General features: G+C 37.7%; 1 long non-coding RNA gene across 1 annotated transcript in view; it reads left to right on the top strand.

Annotated features, from left to right (window-relative positions):
* The window catches only part of LOC132667521 (uncharacterized), a 516,104-nt gene that overhangs the window by 115,374 nt on the left and 375,525 nt on the right, over window positions 1-25,205 (top strand). The window contains exon 4 of the long non-coding RNA XR_013555728.2: window positions 13,766-13,833. This is a non-coding gene — a long non-coding RNA (uncharacterized LOC132667521). The remainder of the gene's footprint in view (window positions 1-13,765; window positions 13,834-25,205) is intronic.

The following is a 25,205-nucleotide window of genomic DNA, read 5'->3' as shown; positions in this document are numbered from 1 at the left end:
CACGAACAGTGAGATCATGACCTGAGCCAGAGTCTGGCACTTAACCAACTGAGCCACCCAGGTGCCCCTGTAAGACTGTCTTTATGTCCACTACTGGAATCTGAAGTCTACAAAACCAGAAACCAGAAAGGGAATACAGACTTAAAGAAGGCAGAGCAAGGATCATCTGGAAACCCTGAGCATCATCTGGAACCCATGAAGATGGACTGAAACACATGTCAGTTGTTGGAAATATTGGCATCTTTCATTTTAGTGCTAAATCTCAGAACTTAGGAGTCAGAGGAGCTGACTCCAGGAAAAAGTAGAGCAGTTAAACTTCTAGATACTGTTCCATGCCAATGAGGTGAGCCAGTGTATCAGGATAATGGGTGTAAGCTACAGCATGGATGCTGATTCATTCCTCCCCTTCAAACCTTACAGAAAAGTCTTTCTGTGGCCCACCTTAACTAGAAACCGATACAGAATGGAATTGTGGGAAACTAGCTCAGTGTAGACAAGATTACATATTATAGTTGCTTCCGTATCTTGGTTATTATAAACAATTCTGCAGTGAACATTGTATCTTTTCTAATTAGTGTTTTTGTTTTCTTTGGGTAAATAGTAGTGAAATTACTGAGCGGTATGGTATTTCTTTTTTTAATTTTCTGAGGAAGTTCCATACTGTTTCCTACAGTGGCTATACCATTTTACATTCTCCCAAACAGTGTTCAAGGGTTCCCTTTTCTCCAACACTTGTTTTTTGTCTTTTTGCTATTAGCCATTCTGATGCGAGGTGATACTTCATTGCAATTTTAATTTGCACTTTTATGATGATAAGTGATGTTGAGCATCTTTTCATGTGTCTGTTGGCCATCTGTATGTCTTCCTTGGGAAAATATCTATTCGGGTCTCCTCCTGCCCATTTTTTATTGGATTTTCTTTTTCTTTTTCTTTTCTTTTTTTTTAAGTGTTGAGTGCTTCCCGTTTCTTTTTTAATTTTTTTTCAAACATTTATTTATTGTTGAGAGACAGAGAGAGACAGAGTATGAGCAGGGAATGGGAAGAGGCAGAGGGAGACCTAGAATCCGAAGCAAGTTCCAGGCTCTGGGCTATCAGCACAGAGCCCGATGTGGGCCTCAAACTCATGAACTGTGAGATAATGACCTTAGCTGAAGTCAGTCACTTAACCGACGGAGCCACCCAGGCGCCCCTAGTGGGTCCCCTTTTCCATGTTCATTTTCATGCCATATATACTATCCTTAGCCTTATTATTCTGTGAGCAACTTTAGATCAAGAAGTGTATTCTTTAATTTCATATCCCCAGGAAATATTAACAATATATATTTAAATGTTAGGCACATGCATAATGTTTTTGAATGCAAACAATAAATTACATGTTCTCTTTGCCCAGGGAATTTTCTGAGCCTGGTGAATAATGAAGACATCTGCCATTTTCCTGTCTTATCTGTGTTCTCATCCTTTCTTCTTGGATATGTTTGCTTCTTTTGTGTCTTTTATCATTCTCCTTGCTAAGAAATTTCCTGATTTATTTGCCCTTTAGAAGCTAGCCCTTTTCTCTTTGATTTGTGTCATACAGCCACCTGTGTTGTTACTTATTCAGTTTTTTAGTCTTTGATTACATTATGTATTTTGTTTTCTTTTTGATAGCAATTCAGAGTCATTCAGGCTGTTTTCTATAAGCATTTCCACCCACTTACAGAATCCTATATTGAATTTACATCCTGACACCTGGGAATACATATTTACCCTCTATCTTTTAATGTGCATCTAAGACTCATTCTCCACCAAACTCAGGTGAGAATTGAATAAAACTATTCCTGGTGAATTTTTCTAAATAGACCGCCTCTCATTCTGCAGTTACTTAATCATTGAAAACGTGTCAAATGGGCATTATGTGTGTGAGTCTAAGCCAGGATCTGTAAAAGATACAAAGATGAAAAATACAGAGCCCTCTCCTTTGGGAGCTATGGTTGTGGAGAGGAAAAAAGTAAATATAATACAAGGCGAAGTGAAAAAATTGTTAGGTAGTCTGTAAGAACTCAAGAAAGTAGTGAGAAAGGAGAGATTACATTAGACCTGGGACTTGGGAATGATTCAACCTGGGCCATGAAGGATGAGCAATAATTTTAAACATGGAAATATTATACCCAATGGAAGGAACAGTAAGAGTAAAGTTATGGAAGTCTCTGTTTTCCATTCAATGCTCCCTTTTTGATACAATGAGTAGATAGTGTAGCTCTTAGAATAAAATGCATAGAGGGACATGGTGGGAAATGAGACCAGACCACATATTAGTTTTCTATGTCTACTGTAACAACCACGAACTTAGTGTTTTAAAACAACACAAATGTATTATTTCATGGTTCTCTAGGTTAAAAGTCTCATAGGACTCTTACTGAGCTAAAATTGAGGTGCCAGTCCAGCTGTGCTTCTTTCTAGATGAGAGAGAGAAGTCGTATCTTAGCTTCTTCCAGACTCTAGAGGCCCCTTATCTCCACCTTCAAATCTCCATGACCACTCTTCCATTGTTGCATTTTCCCTTAATCAGAGCTGGAAAAGGTCTCTGCTTTTAAAGATCCATGTAATCAGTTTGGGCCCACCTCGATAATACACTATAATCTTCCCACCACAAGGTCCTTAATATATATAATCATACCTATAAAGAGTTTTTTGCCAAGTAAGGTAACATTCGCAGGTTTTAGGGATTAGGATGTGGAATTTTTAGGGGGCCATTATTCTGCCTACAACAGGTGGCTTAAGTCAGATCATGAAGGGAATTAGCCAAACACGATCTAGCTACATATTTCAGGCTTGGTAATATGAAGTATTATCCTAATGACAGTAGATGCAGTGAAAACAGGGGGGAGGGGAATGTTTGAAATTATCAAACCTATATATCATTAGAAGCCCAGACCTCACAATTAAAGTGTATTCAAATGATGTGCTCAGCCTTGTTTGCAAACAAATAAATGAGTAAGGTTTACAATTTGTCTATTAATTTGTCTGGTCTCCTTCTCTCTTTTTTTGTTTTTAATTTTTTTTTAACGTTTATTTATTTTTGAGATAGAGACAGAGCATGAACGGGGGAGGGTCAGAGAGAGAGGGAGACACAGAATCTGAAACAGGCTCCAGGCTCTGAGTGGTCAGCACAGAGCCCGATGCCGGGCTCGAACCCACGGACCGCGAGATCATGACCTGAGCCGAAGTCGGACGCTTAAGCGACTGAGCCACCCCGACGCCCCTTCTTCTCTCTTTCTTATGCCATTAGTGATACAAATGCCACTCTTTGAACAAGGAAAAAGATATATTTTGTTTTGTTTTACATTTAGGAACTACAGTTTTCATAGACATAACATGACTAAACATTTGACGTATCAAATAACTTTTTAGAAATACATAGACATTGTTGGTAAATTTAATTTAACTCAACAAATTCACTGAAAAAAATTTTTTTTAATGTTTATTTTTGAGAGAGAGAGAGAGAGCGAGAGAGCAGGAGAGGGTCAGAGAGGAAGACCCAGAATCTGAAGTAGGCTCCGGGCTTCGAGCTATCAGTACAGTGCCTGGTGCGGGGTTCGAACTCACAAACTGAACGGTGAGATCAGACCTGAGCCCAAGTCGGACACTTAACCAACTGAGCCACCCAGGCGCCGCTCAACAAAGTCACTTTTAGGTAAATAATTTATAAGTACTCACAATATACAAGGAATTTGATGTCTTTAATTAACTAATTAATTAAATAGATACTTATTAAGGATTTAGTATGTGCCAAGCATGGCTTAGCCACTGGGAAGAAAGTAGTAAACAAAACAGGCAAAAACCCCTGCCATCATGGCGCTTCTATTCTAATAGAGGTGATGGACAATATTCAAGATCACTGAATGGACTAACTAGTATTTTAGACCGTGATACAGAACAAAATAAAGCAAAAAATGGCAATATGAATTGTTAGGGCTTTTGAAGTTCCTGATGATGGAAGTCACTGAAAAGGTGACTATAGGAAATGAAGAAGATTTAATCAGTCCGAATGCCACAGTTAGAGTCTGAAGCTTCAGTTGATTGGTACAGGTTCTTCTGGATACTGGGTCCTTCCTCTTCCTCTGCAGCTCCTGGCCAATTTCAGGGAATGCTAGAAAGGCTGTGGGAGAGGCAAATGTGGAGCAGACCCAGTTCTGCCTTCCAGTAGCTTATGTGGAAGGCTGACAGGGCTCAGATCATGGTGATCGAAGTTACAAAATTATTTCTAAAGCACCGCAAGGGATCAGGGAAACAGAACGGTTTCAGTAGATGTTCTGTTTATCACCAAGAATGAAAACGAGCCAGCAAGAATTTGATCTTACAGAATTCGAACATCACTTCATCAGAGGGATAGGGGGTCACAGTTCCTTTTTGAATTTTTGTTTCTTTTATTATCCATATGAAGCCAGAACCCAAAGCAAACGAGGGAAAAGACAAGTTCCCGCAGAGTAGCTTGTGGGACAACAGTCGCGCGTAATCCTTGGTTTCGCTGTCCGCAGATTCATTTACCCTTGGTCAACCGCAGTCGCAGGCGGGAACCAGATGATCCTCCTTCTGTGGAATCTGCGGAAGGTCAATATAGCCTAGCGATAGGGATACGCCACACGCTGCGGCGCTCGCGTCGCCTCGTCACGTAGGCATTTTCTCATCTCGTGGCATCGTAAGAAGGGTGAGTCCAGTACAGTAACATATTTTGAGAGACAGAGAGAGAGAGAGAGACCACACTCCCAAATTTATATTACGGTATATTGTTGTAATTGTTTTATTTTCTTACTCGTTTCTGTTTCTCATCTCTCACTGCGCCTGATTTAGAAATTAAACCTTATCATGGGTGTTTCTGCATAGGAGAAAAGATGGTATAAGGTGCAGAACTATTTGCTGTTTCAGGTGTCCACTGCTTTGGGGTCTTGGAATGTATTTCTCCTGGATAAGGGGAGACTACCGTACCTCCATAATTTGGAGCAGGCGAACAAAGAGGGGGCTGGTGTTTCCTTACTTTGGGGCAGTTTCCCTCCACGGGTAACAGGCTCCATGTGTACACTGGCAGCTAGAGTCTGCCGTTTGGAAACACAGGACCCTTGTCTGGCATCTTATTCCTGACGTCCTTGCCTGTCAGTCAGCCTTCAGCCACCTGGGTTCTTTCCATTGTGTTTTTGTTCCTTGTAATAAAGTGGATTTTCTTTCTTTGCGAATGAGCATAAAGATACCCAGAAAATAAACCAGGTGCCCATTTGCCAGGCTCCAGCAAGCACGCATGCAGATGAGGCGTCTCGGCCTCTCCTGTAGGTTTCCCAAGAGGAAAATGCTGCTGCTGACATGAATAGCAGAGGCCAGACAATGATTCTTAGGGAAGATAAACAGGCTTGCGATTCCCTCCTGACGGCTCCGCTCCTCTCCTCAATGACCGATCCTGGAGCAAAAGGTCATGGGGATAATTCTGCACCTGCAGCCTGGGAAGGCCAGGCTCAGGCCTTGCAAAGAGCTCTCCCATTATTGATGCTAATTATTATTGAGCCAAATGCACCCTTTTATTAAGGGGCAGGTGGGAGGCTCTGTCACTGTCAGGGCAATTCCACCAAGAGCAAGTATAGAATTCCTTGCACAGATGTACATATACCCAAGAAGCCCCAAGTGTTGCATATAGGCTGTTCCTAGAGAATACATCATTAGAGATTTCTGCAGTTCTATAACGAGATGGTCAGGACTCAGGTGAATGACAAATGCTGCCCAGTACCCCAACGCCAGATTATGGAGAGAAGAAGCATGATTTATTCATTAGGGCTTGAACTCAACTGCTGGGCCTCTGGGCAGCTTGTGAGATTTCGCACCCTGCCATCTGCACTCTGAGACGGCTTAACAACAACTTTGGAGACCTCGGAACCCTCTGGGGATTTGCTTCCATGGACATCCATCTGCTTTCTGCTGACTTTAATGGGAGGACAGGCCCAGTGAGGAGAATGAAGAACAGAGGAAATGAAAGGAAACTCACCCAGCTGTAGGTAAAGCAGGGCTAGATTTAGCCAAATGCCAGAGTGGACATAGGGACTTTCCCTTGACATTAACTGGCCCCTGTTTCGGAGAAGAATTTAAAAGAATGTTATATTTTCTTGCTTCTTCCATCGTTTCTACTTTTTTCCTCCTTGGATTATAACTTAATAGTTTTTAAAGGTTGCTCTTACATGCCAAAATGGCATTGGGAAACTGTATAAAGTGATATGTTGTGCTCAGATTTATAATTTTATTCCCAGTTCTAAGTGTCTTATTTGTAAAAACACAGCCATACCCCTTAAGCCAGCCATTGATTGGAGGAAAAAGAATCTATATATTCACTCATTCATCAAAGAATTATTGCACCTAGACTGTGTTCTGGGCATTTACTCTGGATTCTGACACAACGATGAGGAAGGCCTTATCCTTCTCATTATTTATCTTTCTTCAGACGTTATGCTTTTCATCTCTGGAGGTTCTCTTTTTATATGCCTTCCATGTCTCATTTGATACGTGCATGCTTTCTTCTACTTTTTGTTTTGAATACATGGATATGGTTGTAATAACTGTTTTTATGTCCTTGTCTGCTAATTTTATCATCTGTGTAATTTCTGAGTCTGTTTCCATTAATAAGTATTTCTCCTCCTTATAGGCTTCTTTACATGTCTGATAATTTTTTATTTGATGCACGTATTATGAGTTTATCTTTTTGAGTAAGGAATTTTGTTAAATATTGTTGAGCCTCTTTGGGGATGCAGTGAAGTTACTTGGAAGCATTTTGAACGATTCAAGGCTAGAGTTTTTGTTATTGTTGTTAGATGGGACAATAATGCCATTTGAGCTCAGGCTAATTTTTCTCCACTATGGAGGCAGTACCCTTCTGAGTACCCTACTTAATGCCCTATGTACTGTGGAAATCCTTCACTCTGGTTGATTCCTGGTCTTGTGTGATCTCCAAAAACTGTTCCAACTGTTTTGGTGGTTCTTTCCCCAGCCTGGAGTGATTTCCTCACAGGCATGTGTTGATCAGTTCTTAGTTGAAGATTTGAAGAGAACTTTCTGTAGGTGTCCAGAGTGGTCTCTCCATTATGGTACTCTGCCCTGGGGATTCTAGCTATCTTGGTCTATCTGTATCCTCAACCCTCTCCTCTCAGTTTTGAACCTGCTTCTCAGTTACCCGGGGTGCCTGTTCAAATGGAGATTCTAAAGCCACCCATGTGAACTGGATTGTGATTTCTGGAGTTGAGGCCTAGAATTCTTCAGCTTCATAAGCTCTTACAGTGCCTATTTAATAATATTGACTTCTGAGGACCACCGTCCTGATAAAACCTTTCTCAAGATTTATCCTGAAGGTCAAGTCCAACAGCCTTCTCTGAGTCTTCAGTCTCCTTGACTTTGCCCGAGATTCAGCCATGCTCATGCTCCTCTCTTGGATATCTTCAGCATTATGATGTACTAAAACAGGCATTTCCCAGTTATCCCAGCTTAACAATAACCCACATATTGAGCCAGGGAGAAGAGCTTGGCCTATGATTGAAAGACCCAAGGCCTAGACTGGATAGTGCCACTGACTTGCTCCATTACGCTGCATCTAGATTTTTGTGTCCCATCTGCAAAATTGAAAATAATAATTAAATCTACTTCATCAGGTGGCTGTAATGATCAAATTAAAATGGGCAAAATGCATATACTTAGTCCAAGGATTTGTCAACTTTTCTTACATGTGTCATCTCTTTGTCCTTTCCTTCTACATTCCAGGAGTATCCCTCAGGGACATAGTCCAGCTTATATATTTTATCTTCTGCTGTGTCCAGTACACCGCTCAGCTCATTTATTGAATTTTTATTTTTCTAAGATCTCTAATTGTTTCTTTTTCATAGAATCCTGTTTTTTGTCTTATGGATGTGTTATCAATTAAAACATTCTGAGAATGTTTTATTATCCCTATCCCTATCCCTATCCCTATCCCTATCCCTATCCCTACTAATTATACTTACACATTTTATATGAGCTGTCTTCTGTTTGTTCTTTCAACTTGGTTGTGTTGGGTGTTCTTTTATTTGGTGAATATGGTGCCTCCTTTGGTGTGGTGTTGGTTTCCCTCAAATCTTTAGTGAATCTTGATTGTTCATATTTGCACGTGATAATCAATATTTAATTGTTTGTGAATATATGATCTGATTAGCATAGGCTTCTGTAGAAATGTATGGAAGGATGAGTGGTCCTGCCAGATCACAAAGATTCTTTCAGAGTGTAGGAGCTCTCTATTCATTCCGTGGTCTTCAATTAGTTGGGGAACAGCTCTACTTATCTAGGCCCAATATTTATTCTGGGAATCTTTTATACCAAAAATATACACTCCAGAAAGTCCTGTACTTTAGCATGGGAAGCTGAAGTCTATTGCTCTCTTTGTTTATTTCTTTTTCTGGCTTCCTAGTTGAGGATGACGTTTCCTCAGACTTTGCTCTGTTTTTCTCTACACTCCCATCACAGTGCTAAGAATCCTATCCTGGAAGATAACTCACTTTTTAAGAACCCATATTTTCTTTGGAGGTTTAGTTAAAGATAGGGTTTGTGGAAGAATCATAGTTACCATCTGTAGCTTACTATAAGTGGGCATAAAAGGGGTCAAATTGGGCTAGTTATTCAGATTATGGCACTTTGATTATTCTGATTATTTCCTAAGGCCCTCTTGTTTGTTGACTCTGAGGTTGTTTATATATGCAATTGCTTTTAACAGTAATTTTCTCATCTGTGTGCTTTGGGCTATTGTTTTCTCTGATTTTGTTTCCCTGACATTCTAACTCCATCTGCTTCCTATCTTTCAGGAATTCCTCAAAATTTCCCAGGAGCTGGTGGCATTCTTTCTGTTTGTCACTGTTGCTGTGGTGGATTTTTACCTTTTAAAAACATTTAAAGATGTGTGTGCTCAACCCCCATCTTGAAATAATCTTTACTGTACTACCTCTACTTTTAATAATCTAAGAAAAGCAGGTGATTAAATATGTTCAAGTATTTAGTATTGATTTTAAATATGTTTCAGAGTGATTTAAGTATATTCTCAGATCATAGTTTTTCTAGAAGTGTCCCCAAATTTTGAATGTGCAGCTCATTTAGAACTTGTAACCATTTTTAGGTAGTTGCTTTATAGAAGATCTCATATCTGATCCCATAATTGGTTGATAAATTGAAAACTTTGTTGAAACAGGGAATTATTAAAATGATACATGAATATATTTTATTTCAATGTAAATATATACATATACATTATTGTGTCAATCTTTTGATTAAGGGTGATTTTCATTTTGAGTATAGATGCTATGTTTATAATTCCAATTTATCTGTCTTGTATAGGCCATGTCCATAAGGCATCATCTATGTTTTTTAGTTTTGGTTTTTCTACAATGGAGAGGAGCTTAAAGCCATCTGAGTGGTGGATTCCTCTGTATCTTTAACATTCCCACCCCCTTGTCCCAGTCATTCATAGTGTCCTAATCCGCACCTAGTTTGCAAGAATTATTTTAACAATTCTCCTTACCAAAATCTTTCAAAATAGTTTTTATGGAAATAATTCTCTTTGTTCTCCCATTTCATTTGTTTATGCAACATTAAATTACACAGTTGCAACAATAAGTACCATAGACGATAAACAGCTTTGGATCTGTTATGAGTAGCTTATCATCACTCATTCCACAAATAAAGTCTAAGCATTCCACTAGGCTCCAAGGATATAGAGATCCATATGATGAATAAAAACAGGTTAAAAAAAAAATATACACAAAAAACTCAGAAGCAGGCTAGTATATGCATATATGATAAAGAGACATCATAAATAATGGGGAAAGAGTTAATTTTCTAGTCGATTATGTTGGGATGATAATTATTCACTGTATGGAGAAAAAATCCTATATATAGTGATAGACTCCAGATGGATTAAATACTTAAATATGAAAGGCAAAATTATAAAGCTAATTAAAGAAAATATAAGAGCTATCTTTGTGATGGGGTGGGGCAGAACTTCTTAAATAAAATGAATTCTAATCTATGGGCAAAATATTGATTATTATTATTTTAAATGTGTATTTATTTTGAGAGAGAGAGAGAGAGAGACAGACAGACAGACAGAGAAAGAGAGAAGCCAGGGAGGAACAGAAAGAGAGGTAGAGAGAGAATCCCAAGAAGGCTCCACTCTTGTCAGTGCAGAAGCCTACACAGGGCTTGATCTCACGAATCAAATCATGAACAGAACTGTGAGATCCTGATCTGAGCTGAAATCAAGAGTTGGATGCTCAACCAACTGAGCTACCCAGATGCCCCTTGGTTATTTTTACATCAAAATTAAGCATTTTCTGTTCAGTAAGGGATTTATTTTATTTTTTTTTTAATGTTTATTTATTTTGAGAGAGTTCAGTGGGGAGGGGCAGAGAGAGAGGAGAAAGAGAATCTCAAGCAGGCTCCATGCTGTCAGCACAGAGCCTGAAGTGAGACTTGATCCCACAGACCACGAGTTCGTGACCTGAGCTGAAATCAAGACTTGGACACTCAACTGATTGAGCCATCCAGGTGCCCCGTGTTTAGTGATGGACTTAGTGGGCACTATAATTAGTGGGCAGATATAAAATTGGGAAAATATGTTTCAAATGTCTAAACCTAGGAATGGATGTAGAATACACAGAAACACCTGAAAATAATTACCAACAAAAAGACAACAATTCCAGTAGAAATATGGACGATGATGTAGAAAAGAGGAACCTCCAAAAGGCTAAATATATAGAGTGATTCTCAAACACACTAGTAATTGGAGAAATGTAAATTAAAAACAAATATGATTTTACATTGCTAGTGAGACAAAATTTGGGAGGTAAGTAATGTCAAATGTTGGAGAAGCTGTGAGTATATTGATATTCTCATGCTCTACTAGTAAGAGGTTGACAGATTAAGCCATTTTGGAAAGAGTATGTTTGCACTACATTGTCAAATAAGTATGAGAGTTTTCTGTGACCTAGCAATTCAGCTCTTAGGAAATATTTATATTTATGCACGCACACATATATGTATGTATTTAACATATATGTATATAGATGTATGCATTATGCACACAGACGTTATTAACATACACATACTAAAGAAATTCTTACAAGATCTAAAGGGGACTCGTAAATGAATGCTTGCTGCTCCATTATTGTGGTAATCAAGATTTGGAAACAAACAGTAAATGTCTTGGGAGAACAAATAGGTAAACTGTGGCAGCTGTATACCAGAGAACATTATGCACCAGTTGGAAACAATTGATTAAATGTGCACATAGCACCATGGATGAATTTAAAAAAATTAGTTAAGTAAACAAATCAAAACACAGAATAAGTTTAATCCCCAAATTAAAACATGTATTATAACAGGACCACTCATAAAAATGTTAAAAACATATGCACATAAACCAGGAAACAATTTACAAGAGTGTCTGTTGTCATATTACACAGATTGCCTATGTGATGGCAAAGAGGAATAGGACTATTATGTAGAGATTAAAGAATTAAATAAATGAGTAAATAAATAGGTAAAACTAAGTGGTGGGTGGTCTTACAAGGACCAAGTGTGACAATGTGCAATGAACTCGGAAGCAAGATGAATCCATCTCTCCTCACTTGAAGACCAAATTATTTAGAAGAAAAGAAACCTCCATAAAACATAAACCCAGTTCTCTTAGGGCTCATGGAATGACTACGTACTCATATAGTAGAATACAGCAAGAACCAATACTGAAAGAATAAAGTTTGATAAAGGATAACTTGGGAGACTTTCTAGAAGGGTCGACATGTAAACTCAATTATGAAAGATGAATCTGAATTAGCCAGGTGAAGTGGATAAAAAATAAAGAAAATGAGACAATGTTTTCAATAAGAAAGAATATTTATACATTTCAGTATGGTAACATTTATAGTTTATCATCCCCTAAATTGGTTTCGGAAAGATTTTATGTCCTGATCTTAGATACCTCTTTGGACATATTTGCTGAGAGTTTATCATGTGATAATAATGTTTGAAAATTTAAAATATTTATGGGAAATCCATATTTAGAAGTGTTTATAATCATATATCAGTTAGATATTGCATTTGGCTGTAAGAGAGACCTGAAAAACAATGGGTTAAGTAAGGTAGAGATTTATTCTTCTTTTACATAAAAGAAGTCTGGAGGCTTGCTGTCCAGGCCATCCAAGATCTGTGATGGCCAAATGTCACTGTGATGATTAATTTTGTGTGTCAGCTTGGGCCACGGAGTGGCCAGATATTTAATCAAAGTTTATTTTTCTGGGTGTGTCTGTGAGGGTGTCTGGATTAGATTAACATATGAATTGGTAGACTGAGTAAAGCAGATTGTCCTCCCTAATGTGGGTAGGCCGAATCCAAGCTATTGAAGTTTCAATAGAACCAAAAGGCTGAGTAACAGGGGCTCTTCCTGCCTGACTGCCTTCAAACTAGGACATTGTTTTTCGTTTTTTTTCCAGTCTTCAGACTCTAATTGAAACATCAACTTTCCTGGGTTTTCAGTTTGCTGCAGACTGCAGATCTTGGGACTTTATAATCATGTGAACCAATTCCTTATGATAAATCATATCTATATGCATATATATGTATATATACACATATATACATATATATGTGTGTGTGTGTGTGTGTGTGTGTGTATGTGCATATATGTCATTTAAATATTTAACTACAGAATATGGTGGTTCTAGTTCTCTGGAGAACCCTAGCTAATATAGTCACCACTCTTCCAGTGTCTTTCTCTTGTTCATCTCCGGCCTTTTGAATGCTGGCTCTTATCCTGGAGCTTCAGCCCTTATATTTGTGTTCTAGGCAACAAGACTATGAAAGGTGGAAAGGCTAACACCTAACCAAGTCACCCCACCTATACCTTCTTCTTTGCTCTATTGGCCACTCATGTGTCCATCTTTATCTGAAAAGGAAGCTGGGAAATGTAGTTTCTCAGCTTGGCGCACTGTCACACCCACATGCAACAGAAAGCAGGGTTCTGCTATTCAGTGAGACGCAGAGAAGGAATAGTAGATAGGTACTTAAGAGCTTCTGTCACAGCAGCCAATGCCCTTTGTGCATAGTAGACATTCCATAAATATTAATTGAATAAAAAATTATATTTTCATAAAATCATTCTTTTATCATAGAATTGTAGAGAAACATAATATTCATCTTTGAGTCTTACTCGTCTCTTCCAGTTTGACTAATTCTTGCAAAAATTACTCTAAAATATAAATTCTGAAAAAAATGCTGTTGAATAACTTTTATGTACCACAAAGTTTTCAGTTAAGTTAATGAATTATTATAGAAGAATCTTTAGCAAAAACAGATAAAATGTTATCAGGCAGATAAAAATGATATGAACATTTAAGTTATTTCAGTGTAAATCAATCCTTCTAAGTTGTTCTAGCATATTTGAAAAAATACATACTTTTGAGAAGTTTAAACATCACCTATCAGGCTTATAATATTATTAATTTACTAAAAAAATTTTCCTTGTTGAAAGTAGAAGCTAAATTTCAGTCTAGACCCTGAACAATCTTACAACAGAAACAGATGAATGCTATCATGGAAATTTTAGCTAACAGATATATTTACTCCTAACCCTAAAACATAAAATATACATATTTCATGCATTTTAAATGTGTGTTTTCAGTATTTATTGGTGATTCATTATGTTGAAATATTTTATGCTTTTTTCTTTTTCTTTTTTTTTTTTTAGTGCGGGACAGAATGGCAGAACTCGTGACTGAATCGCGTAAATCTTAACATTCTATGCTCAGAGAAGAGGTAGGTCAATATAGTAATTCATTTGTCCTATTGCTGCATTAGAAGTCAGTTATACTTAAAATACACATACTGCGCGCACACACACACACACACACGCACATACACACACACTTCCTGGCATTAGCTTAAAAGCAGAAATGACCAGACTAAATAGCTTACTCATGGAAAAAGGAAAACTCACTTAACCACTGCAGAAATGACACTTTCTGATTTTGAAAAGGGATCACTGGTGGGCCACCTCAGCTCCTGCCCTGGGAGAGTTCTCAGTGTGAGTGACGCTGTGGCTGGTGCTGCAGGCTCTGGTAGAAGGGTCTCCAGGGCAATAGGATCCCATGGCAACGGGAGATAAAAATGACTCAGCCTTCTGCTGCCAAAGCCTTTTGCCAGGCTGTGAAGAGTGAGGATGTATGAACTATGATTAGTCCTTGGTATTAATAGCTGGGAAATGTGCTGCTCAACTGTAAATGCAATCTGTTTAACCTGAATATTCACTGGTCTGTATTCTTTGTCCCTATTAGCAAACCATTGCCACCCTTTACCAACCATCTCAGTGATAGTATGTGGATCTGTGATGTGAGATCTAGTCACTGAAATTACAGATTATTGCTAAAATCAAACAAAATGGCATGTCATATTCGGAAAGAAGTGATGTCATTACCTAAAAATTTCTTACTTTCTCAGATTAGGAAGGGGCAACTTTCTGATTTAAGTATTGAACAACAGAAAACAGTTACTGGCTTTTGATAATACCAGAAAATTTGTTTTTCTACTTTGTAATGTATTCCACAATGGGAATAACATTTGACTGTAGTGTTTTGAAACTGTATTATTTTAATTCAATTTTTAGAATTTATTTATAACACATCATATATTAATAATATTCCTTTTGTTGCTATTATTTTTTTGAAAATAATTGGTATTGTAAAAGCTACATTTAAGTGGCAATAATTGAAGAAAACTCACAGTTCCTATTCTATAATTCAGATCAGTATGATTACACTATTTTTGAGATTAGTTCTATACCAAATTTATGATAGAAGCTATGATTTGAGGTTATAAAATATATACAAGGTATTTTACATACTTTCTGATATTCCTTTCACAATTTGGTCTATAATTCTGGAAGTAAAAAAAGTAAAATCAAACTTTGTGACTGAATTTGGCTAAAGTTTGGAACAAAGATTCAAGAAATATTTCCCATTATTTTTCATGAGAAAATGATATATTTTCTCATGCAACTCTCATGGCGTTACCCTACAAAAGGGGGGTGGGAGGGGCATGGGTTATATGTAGTGCTACCTTTCACAGAGTCAAGTTCCACATAAATGTATACAAATGAATATTGAAGAGACCACATAGAGAAGTTGAAACATGTCTTTGTAGAATAATATTCCTGGCATCTGGGCTTTAAGTTGTGAGGTTTTTAATTCCTCTTTTGGGGTCTTCAATAGCTCATATGTGACTTGGCCATCTGAGCATTCCAAACCTAGGACTGACCTTCAAATATTTATCTTGTAGCCAGTTGCTCAAAACAGCTGTGTTAAAGAATCGCTACCCAACCTTACTTGAAAAGTGAATGATTCTGGAAATGTGTCATCCAATTAAGTCAGGTCTAATTAGGATAGTATCTCTATCCAATCTAGGGTGCCCAAGACCTATAGCACTGCCCTCTGGTGGCAAGCTTTGCTCATGCAGTCTCACAGGTGTGGTTGATTGCTCCTTTGTCAAGGTCAGTTGAGCTGTTAGAATACCTTCTCCAAATTGATGTCCTGGTTCAACAGCTGTTCCTCTTAGGCAATGCATCTCAAAGTGTGGTCTCTAGACCAGCAGTATAGGAATCACCTGGATCTTGGTAAAAATGTGCATTTTGGGGGCCCAAAACTTTTGAATAGAAAATTCTAGAGATCGGGAGCAGAGATCTGGATTCGGTTTTAATAAGCCCTTCAGGTGATTTGAATGCCCACTGAAGTTTAAGAATCACTGTCGTCATTTTCTGGTTAGTTGTTAAAACTCTCCAGAAACACCCACACCTGTAATGGTGCTTCGTTGGAGCCCCAACTTCTTTCTCTTAGTCACAGCCTCACTTCTTAGCCTCCACAAACACCAGAATCCCATGTTGTTAATAGAAACTTTGAACAGTTGCAAGCAGTGATGCACTGAGTATTTGTGGTTTATACATCACTGCTTTTGTGTGCATTTCCACAGTATCAATTCCTGAATGGTAAATTGCTGAAACAAAGAGTATGTATATATACATGTGTAGTGATATATTTTCTTATTTCTTGTATTCGTGATGCTCTGGCATCTGGGGCCTTGCTGATCCTGGAGAGACTGTCCCTTCTTGGGTTACTTCATTTTAAGAGATAGCATACAACTTGCCTGAAAACACACCTTTGATATGCAAATCAACCAAATCCAGAGTCCATACATGAACTCTGTCTGGTTCTTATATTCCAGGATTCCAGTATATTCCAGTATTCCAGTATTCCTCTGCCTCAAATATCCTGTAGCCCAGAGCCTACTGAAAGTATTCAAACTCTCTAATCCTAGATCTGCTCAAGTTGTTTACCCTGCCTTGGCCATCCCTTATTACAAAAACCACAGTAAAGTCTCTTGCTCACACCTTACCCTCACTTCTGCCTCTTGACTGCCCCTGGGGCTTCCCTGTGAATCTGCCAGTGTCGCATTCCTGTTCCCCTTGGGAACTGTCATTAACAAATACCTTTTTTAAAAAAAATTAATATTTTTAATTTGAATGCAGTTAACACACAGTGTTATATTAGTCTCAAATGTACAACACAGTGATTCAACAAGTCTGTACACTATGCTATGCTCACCACAAGTATAGTTGCCATCTGTCACCATACAACACTATTATAGCAACATTGACTGTATTCTCTATCCTGTGCCTTTTATTCTCATGACTTTTTCATCCTATAACTGGAAGTCTGTGTCTCCCCCTCCCTTTCACCCATTTTGCCCATCTCCCCACACCCCTCCTCTCCAGCAAACATCAGTTTGTTTTCTATGCTTACAGGCCTGATTCTGCTTTTTGAACAAACTGTCTTTTCAATGATGATTGTTTTTTGATTCGTTAGCCTTACCATCTCTGAATAAAAACAAAATCCCCAGGTACATTTTCAAACAATATATGAAACACTGTGCGGTGGTATTACAGAGAGGTTAAGGTCATGAACTCTGGTGCCAGAGTATCTGGATTTAAATTCCAGCATCTCTACTTCATAGGTATGTGAACATTTTACTGAGTTATTTGACATCTCCATGGCTTGAGTTTCTTATCTGTAAAATGGAAGAATACACCAGTATCTACCTTACAGAGTCACTGTCAAGATTAAATGTAAATAAATGTAGAATACGTTTAAAAATACATAGCATATAATAAGTACTGGGTATCATTATTGTTGATAAACCTGCCTACTCAACTTCTAAAAGTTGAAACAATTTATTCTTCATTAAGAATATTCGTGTAAGTCTGTTTATCTAGCACTGGATAGTTGAAAAATATTAATTTACTGAAATTAAATTTTACTGAAATTGAATAATTTTTAAATCTTAACTCATCTAATAGATTTTTAAAAAATAATCCCTGTTGGCATTGTTCCACTACTGGAATGAGTGAACATTTTAGAATGTGTTGAACTTTTGATTTGCTTCTTCTGTGAATTATCTACTTGTTCTCTTCAAATTATTTGTATTATTTGACTAATGAATATTAGCCCAATATTTGAAATTGAAAATGTTTTTTGTGATTATGTCTTAATATTTTTGTGTCCTCATTCATCATAGAAACATTTTAAATTTGATATGGGTAACTGGTCATACTCCCCCTCTGTGGCTCTTGGGCTTTATTTCTTTAAAGATTCTTTTGTGTTTTCTTCTAGTACTTGTATAGTAACATTCCTTCATTTACAATTCAATTCTTCTAAGCTACGTTTTGAGCATCTTAAGAGAGGGTTTCTTATATTCAGGCAAGCCAATGTCAACACAGTCATAAAAATTCCCTGAAATTTTCCTCATTTACTTCTTTCTGGTCTCACCCGACCTGTTTTTAGCACTCTCTCATATGTGAAATGTGGAGCAGAAACTGTTACCACGGCAATATCTCAATAGAAAGTTCCTATGTAAGGAATAAACCTATCTTAACCATCAACACAGTAACTTTGTTTGGAAATTAAATTCTCTATGGTGACAGAGTCCAAATCTGTGTATATCCTAGTCCTCACCCACCTGACTAAATAGATAAAGTGCTTCTCAAGTTCTTTTCATGGGTCCCAATTTTGCTAATTTCCACAGACACATAGACAACCCTCTCACCAATGCACTCTAGTTTGTGTGATCCCTCCTTTTTTCTTTCACTGATGTTAACACTGTTGTCCTACTGAAAAGTCATTTCTAGACCACTGGGGATTCTTTTTTTTTTAGTTAAAAAAATTTTTAATGTTTATTTTTGAGAGGGAGAGACAGAGAGAGACAGAGACAGAGAGTGAATGGGAGAGGGGCAGAGAGAGAGGGAGACACAGACTCTGAAGCAGGCTCCAGGTTCTGAGCTGTCAGCACAGAGCCCGATGTGGGGCTCAAACTCATGAACTGCGAGATCATGACCTGAGCCAAAGTCGGATGCTTAACTGACTGAGCCACCCAGGCACCCCAGATTCTTTCTGATCATTATCCAAGTTCCATTCTCTATTGCATATTTGTATTAATTTATTCATTAATTAAAAGTTATATTACTAATTAATTATAGAAGCCTATCTGCAGCAGGTACTTGGGATACATCAATGACACAAATCCCAATGGCAGATATTCCTGTCCTCATGAAGTTTTTTGTTTGTTTATTTTTTTTTTTTTTGGTTTGTTTTTTGAGAGAGGGAGTGTGAGCAGGGGAGAGGGGCAGAGAGAGAGGGAGAGAGGGAAAGAATCTCAAGCAGGCTCCATGCTGAGCTTGGAGCCCTACGTGGGGCTCGATCCCATGACCCTGGGATCATGACCTGAGCCGAAATTAAGAGTCAGACACTGAACTGGCTGAGCCACCCAGGAACCCCCTTTATGAAGTTTTAATCTCAGAACTTTTTATAGTGGCTGGAACACAGTGTGTATATGTGTGTATAGAATAGCAGAATGTGCATGTAGATAATTAGTTAGAAGTGTTAATTGATTTGAATGCAGCTATTTTCTTCTCTCAGCTATATGTGTGTGTGTGTGTGTGTGTGTGTGTGTGTGTGTATGTATACACATACATATATTTTTTCAATTAAATTAATAGGCTTAATTTGTTAGAACAACTTTAGGTTTGCAGATAAATTGTGGAGGTAGTACAGAGTTTATACATCTTCACGTCCTCTCCCCTTGCCCTCTTCCCCTATTAACATCTTGCATTAGTGTGGTTCATTTGTTACACCTGATTAACCAAAACTGATATATTATCATTAAAGTCCACGGTTTATATTAGGGTTCATTCCATATGTTGTACATTCTATGAGTTTTGACAGATGTATGCTGTGATGTATCTATGATTGCTGTATCATACAGAATGATTTCATTGCTCAAAAAATCTCTTCTGTTTCATCTGTTCATTTCTTGTCTTCCTCCCCATCCCTTAACCCTTAACCTCTGAAGACCACTGATCTTTCTACCATTTCTGTGGTTTTGCCTTTTCCAGAATATTATAGAGTTGGAATCGGACAGTTTGTGTGTCTTTCACATTGAATTCTTTCACTTAGCAATATGCATTTAAGGTTTCTCCATCTCTTTTTGTGGCTTGATGGCTCATTTCTTCTTATCATTGAATCATATTCCATTTTATGGATATGCCACAATTTCTTTTTTTAAAATTTTTTTTACATTTATTTATTTTTGAGAGACAGAGTGAGACAGAGCACAAGTGGGGGAGGGGTAGAGAGAGAAGGAGACACAGAATCCCAAGCAGGCTCCAGCCTCTGAGCAAGCATTCAGCACAGAGCTTGATGCGAGGCTCGAACCCACGAACTGCAAGATCATAACCTGAGTCGAAGTCGGGCACCCAACTGACTAGGCCACCCAGGCGCCCCAAATATGCCACAATTTCTTTATCCATTAACTTATTATTATTATCATTATTATTATTATTATTATTTTCATTAACTTATTGAGGGACACCTTAGTTTGTTCCAGTTTTGACAATTACAGTTGACATTAGAACAACGCAAAGATTAGCAGATTCCCCACCACAGTTGAAAATCCACATATAATTTTTTACTTCCCGAAAAGTTAACTACTGATAGCTTACTGTGGACTGGAAACCTTACCAATAACATAAACAGTTAATTAACACATATTTTGTATATTATATGTATTATATACCTCATTCTTATGATAGAGTAAGCTATAGAAAAAATGTTATTAAGGAAATCATCAGGAAGAGAAAATACATTTATAGTACTGTACTGTAAAAAATCCATGTGTAAATGGACCCATGCAGTTCAGACCCATGTTGTTCATGGGTCAGCTGTATAAGTAAAGATACTATAAACATTCCTATGCAGGTTTTATGTGTATATATATTGATTTTTATCTCATTTGAGAAAATGAGTAGAGTTGTGCCATAAGACTGTATTTAACTTTGTGATAAACTGCCAGACGGTCTTCCGAAAAGATTGTACCATTTTGTATTTCACCAGCAATGGATGAGGTTTCCTGTGGCTTCACAGCCTCATCAGCATTTGGTAGCGTCAGTTTTTTAGATTTTAGCCATTCTAATAGTTATGTAGTGGTTATCTCTTTGTTTTAAGTTTTCAATCCCCTAGTGATATAACATATTCTTTTAAAATGCAAAAAAAATTAATGGGGTGTCTGGGTGGCTCAGTCGGTTGAACATCTGACTTCGGCTCAGGGCATGATCTCGCCTTCGTGGGTTCGAGCCCTGCTCTGTGCTGACAGCTCAGAGCCTGGAGCTTGCTTCAGATTCTGTCTCACTCTCTCTCTCTCTGCCCCTTCCTCCCTCGTGCTCTGTCTCTCTGTCTCTCTCTCACAAAGAAACATTAAAAAAATTAAAATGCAAAAAATTTAAGAAGTATTAAGTTAGTATCAGTTGTTAACATGACATCATCAGTTAAGGAAACAAACATGGCCATTTCCTTTTTCCTCCACTCAAATTTATCTTCAGTGGATCCTAGTACTTATAAGATGATATATATATTATTTGATATGAATTGAAAGACTCTTTCTTATCTAATAATCCTAATTCTTTAGCCCAAGTTCCTACCCTTTCCTTTCTGTTTTTGCTAAAAGGCATAGATTACTCTTTTGCATTTTTAAAATATGGGCTATAGTATATCAAGACTCTGTCCCTTTACACAGATGAATCCTGCTAGAGATGCCCCCTTGCCTTCGGTTTCCTTCACTTGACAGTCTACCCTTTCTGCTCTAGTTGTCTTCTCTCTTTGTTTGGTCCTTCCTTGATTCATACAAGTGGGCTAGCACTCTGCAGAATTCTGTATGGCCTTCTAGGTTAGTAACTACTGAATGTGTGCTAAATGTCCTCCTGACTGGGAAACAATGAGAGAAAATTATTCCTTATTGAAGATTCCTGAAAAGGGCTCTTTGCTGATCAAATGAGGTGTTGGGAGTAAGAAAGCAAAACAGAAAAGGTAGTATTAAATTTTTGTTTTAGAAAAGGCTTTAGGAAAGCAAAGATTAAATGTGTGGCTGGAGGAGGCTGGAGCCAAATGGGCCAAATTACTAGTGTATGTGTACATTTGAGGTTAAAAGGTGGCAGGAAAGTTGGGTGCCAAGAGGTAAATACCCAGCCCCTGGCAATAAATAGAAACTTGGCAGAAAGAACAACCTGTTTAAAGGTGATTTTAGCACATGGGTAATTTATTAAGATTTTAATTTGTGTATTTAGTTCCACTCAGGTAGATGGAACTTTTGATTGTTTTTAAAGGGCTAATTGGTAGTGGAGGAATTGGTGGCAAACTCCCACCCTGCTTGTCCATGTGGAACTGTGGCAGTAGTTTGAGAGAGATCAAGATCTCAGAGAAGATGGTTACATGTGGGGCCTGTGGAGGGCTCCCAGGTTTGGCAAAGATCTCTGTATCTCTAGCATGTGATATCTTCTATCACAGAAGCATCAAAGCCACCAGACCTAAAGCAACTCTGTGTCTTCGGACATGGAGTCTATTGTATCAGCGGTAGCTAGTGTAGACCTTTAGCTATTGACTGACGGAACCTCCCTGATCTTTGGTGATATACAAGATTCTGGGCCATGGCATAATCTGGGATGTGTGAGTGTGAGGGGGCAATGACCTATAACCACTGAAGTAGAATTTCCCATCATTTCAGCAGAATGGAGTGTCAGAGTCAGATTTAGGCTAGCTTGGGGAAAATAAGAGAATGTAAGACAAAATTGCCATTATTTGCTTATAATATATTTGTCTACAAAGAGTATATGAAATAGTGGAGAAGAAAATTATGAGAATTGATGAGTATTCATCAAGGTTTCTGATAAATATTTCAATAAATTGTATTCCTATATACTAGCAAGTATTTTTCAATATTGCAAACATATAAAGGTATCTAGAAATGGTGTAACAAAATGTATGTAAAACTTCATGAAGAAAGGGATGAAATTTTATGGAAATATATTAAATATGACATAAATGTAGGGAATCACCACGGCATGAATAGGAAGACTAAATATTGCCAATGCGTACATACACTTCCGATAATTATACACACACACACACACACACACACACACACATGCACACACACGCACACGCACATATACACAATGCTACTTTGGTTGAAATCTCAAGTGTTTTGTGAAAATTTAAAAGTTTACCTTGAATTAAAATAATTTTGTGGAAGAACAAGATGGTGAGGGCACTCTCCATCAGATACCAAGATATTAGTCATTAGGTCAAACTTTAAAATATAGCTATAGGAATTAATAGACATGCTGTTGAGTATAAGAATAGACATAAAGATGAATGGATAATAGACAAGCAAGAAATGGAAGAGATCATGAACTTATGGAAACTTGGTCTACATAGGAAACATTTTTAAAAATGGCGGGTGGGGGGGGAGGTATACTGCTTATACAAAACTGCTGTGGGGAAAATTGATTATATGGGAAAAACTGTTTCCTCTTTTAGACCATGCACAAAAATATATTAAAGAGAGATAAAATACCTAAATGTGAAAAGAAAAATTTTAAAGCATTTAGGAGAAAATATAGGAGGTTATCTTTATGACAGTGAGCTAGGGGAAAATCTCAAACAAGATACAGAAAGTAGAAATCATAAAGAAAAAGAATGATAAAATTTACTATGCTGAATCTTTAAAGTTTTATAGGACAAACTTTATAGACAAAGTAAAAAATGATCAGCCACAGTAGCGTATACTTGCCATACTCATAATCCTTAAATAATTATTTCCAAATACATCAAGAGCCTCTACAAATAATACAGAGAGACACAATGGAAAAGTGCAAAATGTATATACATAGGCCATTGACAGAAAAGAAAACCTCAAATTACACAAAGATGTTCAGCCTCACGAATCACCATGAAAATGCAAATTAAAAATAAGGAAATATAATCTCACAATATTAGAGTCCCAAAAACTAAAAAGTCTAGCAGTGCCAAGTGTCAGTGAAAATAGGAGTGATGGGGATTCTTAGGTGGGTGGTGGAAATGTGAAATGCTATACCTGCTTCAGAGACCACGTCACAATTTTAGAACCCAGTTCCTATGACAAGGAATTTCACTCATATATGAGCAAATTGTTCATCATAAGCATTGCATGCAATAGCAAAATTCTGGAAACAGCATCAATCAATAGGGAAGTGTATGTATTTGGAGGTCCCAGGACCACTCTCAGGTTTAATGATTTACAAGATGGGCTCACAGAACGTGGCAAAATGATTATACTCATGGATATGGCTTATTACAGTGAAAGAATGCAGATTAAAATCAGCAACTGAAAAAGTCACATAGAGCAGAATCAAGGAGACTCCAGGCATGAGCTTTCAGTTGTCCTTTCCTAGAAGAGTACATATACAGCACATTGTCACACAATGTGTGGCAACACAGCACAATACATGAAGTACTGTAAACTGGGGAAGCTCACCTGAGTCTTGCTGTCCAAGATTTTTTTGGGGGCTGGTTACCCAAATTATGCTGACTGCCTGTATGGCTGATTATAGCTTACCTTATTCTCGAAGACCCTCCAGAGGTCTGTCTCCTCCACCATAAATCACATTGTTAGCATAGACTGTCTGGTAGAACCTTGGGTAAACAAAGACACTATTATCAGGCTGGATGCTCCATGGGCTTAGAGTTTACATCCCGGGAGCTGGGCACAAACAAAATCTTTCTTTGCAATGTACAGGGAGTGGACAACCCAGACTTGGTGAGTTACTCCTTTACTGTATAGTACATAATTAAATTGTGTTGTATTCATACAAAGAATGAACTACAAGTATCAGTATGAATAAATATTAAAAACGTGTTGTTGAAACAAAAAGCAAGCAGGAGGTGAATAAGTACAGTTCAAATCCACTTATTAAAATTAAAAACCATGTAAAATATTTCCTGATGCTGTGCAAGGGTACATGAAATGTAGATATAATATTAAAATGCTCATGGGAATAGTAAACACCAAGTACAGGGTAGTTTTCAACCCTGGGGCAGAAGCTGGGGAAATCTTGTAGCAAGTATATGTCAGGGACATCAATTAAACCTGAACTGTTTTATTTCTCAGGCTGGGTGGTGGGCACATGGGTGTTTGTTTAATTGTTATCTAAGGATTGGATATGACTAGACAATTTCAAATTTTAGGAAAATCAGATTGTAAAATTTTCAGATAACTGTTGTGGTTCACTAAATATATACCTAATATAGTTATTTGCTACACAATTAATTTGTTATGGTGTTCTGATGAGTTAGATCTATTTTGAGGTTTCATCATAGCGCAGAGTTCAGCTTCCAGAGAGACAGAAGTAGGGCAAGACAGAAGGTGCCCAGTTAATCTAGTCATCTCCTTACATGCATCTTCATTGTATGAACTTCTCCAAGATAGAAACTAGCTTCATGTCTTTTCTCCTGGCCCATTATAAGTACCCAATAGATGGATATTGAGTGGATAAATGCACTAATGAAAAATTAAGAAGTGAGTTTCTCTGAGGATAACCACTCCACATAGAATCCAAAGGGAAGAGCCCTTAGGAAAGAAATTGGTGATATGCTGATTTTGGGTGGTATTCTCCGAGTCTCCATGTTGCATATAGAGGAGACCTGAGGATCCTGGAACAGGGCCTGTTCCAGATTGTAGAAATATGTGCTAGAATGGAGGTGAGGACAGAGGCTCTT

This window comes from Panthera onca, chromosome B2, assembly GCF_046562875.1.
Source record: "Panthera onca isolate mPanOnc1 chromosome B2, mPanOnc1 haplotype 2, whole genome shotgun sequence".
In the NCBI taxonomy this organism is placed as follows: Eukaryota; Metazoa; Chordata; class Mammalia; order Carnivora; family Felidae; genus Panthera; species Panthera onca.
Note: the sequence above shows the minus strand (reverse complement) of the source record. Positions and strands in the feature narration are given on the sequence as shown.